Raw genomic sequence first — 2,414 nt, 5'->3', positions numbered from 1 at the left:
AAAAAAAAAAAAAAAAGTATATATATAAATATACACACAAGCAAAATACATTTTGGAGTCAGAGTCTCACTCTGTTACTGAGGCTGGAGTGCAGTGACACGATCTTGGCTCACTGCAACCTCCACCTCCTGAGCTCAAGTGACCCTCTCACCTCAGCCTCCCAAGTAGCTGGCACTACACATGTGAGCCACTGCACATGGCTATTTTTTGTTTTAAGAAATGGGGTCGGGGGAATTCATGTGGAGGTCAGAGTGGAAACAAGTGTGAGAGGGTCCAGCAGAAGAAAACATGGCTGCTGAAGTGTTTGAGTCCATTGGCAAGGTTGGCCTGGCCTTAGCTGTTGCAGGAGGCGTGGTAAACTCCGCCTTATATAATGTGGATGCTGGGCACAGAGCTGTCATCTTTGACGGATTCCGTGGAGTACAGGACATCGTGGTAGGGGAAGGGGCTCACTTTCTCATCCCATGGGTACAGAAACCAATTATCGTTGACTGCCGTTCTTGGCCACGTAATGTGCCACTCGTCATGATAACAAAGATTTACAGACTGTCAACATCACACTGTGCATGCTCTTCCAGGCTGTCGCTAGCCAGCTTCCCCGCATCTCCACCAGCGTCAGAGAGGACTATGATGAGTGTGTGCTGCCGTCCACCATGACCGAGATCCTCAAGTCAGTGGTGGCTCCCTTTGATGCCAGAGAACTGATCACCCAGAGAGAGCTGGTCTCCAGGCAGGTGAGCGACGACCTTACGAAGCGAGCAGCCACCTTTGGGCTCATCCTGGACGACGTGTCCTTGACACATCTGACCTTTGGGAAGGAGTTCACAGAAGCAGTGGAAGCCAAACTGGTGGCTCCGCAGGAAGCAGTGACGGTCAGATTTGTGGTGGAAAAGGCTGAGCAGCAGAAAAAGGCAGCCATCATCTCTGCTGAGGGCGACTCCAAGGCAGCTGAGCTGATTGCCAACTCACTGACCACTGCAGGGGACGGCCTGATAGAGTTGCACAAGCTGGAAGCTGCAGAGGACATCGCATACCAGCTCTCACCTCTCGGAACATCACCTACCTGCCGGCGGGGCAGTCTGTGCTCCTCCGGCTGCCCCAGTGAGGGCCCACCCTACCTGCACCTCCACGGGCGGGCCACAGCCCCGATGATTCTTGATACCGCCTTCCTTCTGCCCCCACCCCAGAAATCACCGTGAATTGCATTATTGGTTTAAAGCAAAGGAAATAAAAGTAAAATCACTTCAGATCTCTTAAAAAAAAAAAAAAAAAAAAAAAAAAAAAAAAAAAAAAGATGAGTTTGTGTCCTTTGTAGGGACATGGATGAACCTGGAAATCATCATTCTCAGCAAACTGACACAAGAACAAAAAATCAAACACCGAATGTTCTCACTCATAGGCGGGTGTTGAACAATGAGAACACATGGGCACAGGGAGGGGAGCATCACACACTGGGGTCTGTTGGGGGGAAATAAGGGAGGGACAGCGGGGGGTGGGGAGTTGGGGAGAGATAGCATGGGGAGAAATGCCAGATATAGGTGAAGGGGAGGAAGGCAGCAAATCACACTGTCACGTGTGTACCTATGCAACAATCTTGCATGTTTGGATTACATGTTCTTCACATGTAATCCAAAACCTAAAATGCAATTAAAAACAAACAAACAAAAAAAAAACGGAAAGAAATGGGGTCATGCTATGTTGCCCAGGCCAGTCTCAAACTGCTGGGCTGAAGCAATCCTCCCAAAACGCTGGGATTATAGGCATGAGTCACCATCTTCAGTCTAGTTTATATTAATTCAGTTGACTCTTACCACCTTAAATCTTGCTAATTCCATGGCAAAGTCAAGTCATTTTTAGCTTGATTTTCTAGAATATAAATATATTGACTGCCAAACGTGATATATGTACTTTTTTCCTCTCAATTCTTATATATCTTACTTTTCCTTCATAGAGAGTTGCCAAAGCATTTCTAATATAGTAAGTACTAAATTAAAGTGAGTTAAGTGGGCTGGGTGTGGTGGCTCACACCCATAATCTCAGCATTTTGGGAGGGCAGTGAGATCAGATCACTTAAGACCAGCCTGGCCAGCAAGGTAAAACCCCGTGTCTACCGAAAAAAGAAGAAAAAAGAAAAAATTGGCTGGGCATGGTGAGGTGTGCCTGTAATCCCAGGCTGAGGCAGAAGAACTGCCTGAACCCAGGAGGCAGAGGTTGCTGTGAGCTGAGATCATGCCACTTCACTCCAGCCTGGGTGACAGAGGGACACTTATTTAACTGTTTCTATCACAGAAACGGATAAATAAGTAAAATAAAATAAAGTGAGTTAGGTATGTGAAATTAATTAAACTACATTAAATTATGTTAGGGCATCTTGATACTTGACAAAATTATATATATCTATATATATATATATA

General features: G+C 46.1%; 1 pseudogene; it reads left to right on the top strand.

Annotated features, from left to right (window-relative positions):
* Positions 1-269: 269 nt before the first annotated feature.
* LOC108314161 lies at positions 270-1,105 on the top strand (annotated as a pseudogene).
* Positions 1,106-2,414: the final 1,309 nt, after the last annotated feature.

Source organism: Cebus imitator, unplaced genomic scaffold (assembly GCF_001604975.1).
Source record: "Cebus imitator isolate Cc_AM_T3 unplaced genomic scaffold, Cebus_imitator-1.0 Scaffold148, whole genome shotgun sequence".
Taxonomy (NCBI): Eukaryota; Metazoa; Chordata; class Mammalia; order Primates; family Cebidae; genus Cebus; species Cebus imitator.
The sequence above is the reverse complement of the archived record's forward strand: the minus strand, read 5'-3'. Positions and strand labels throughout refer to the sequence as shown.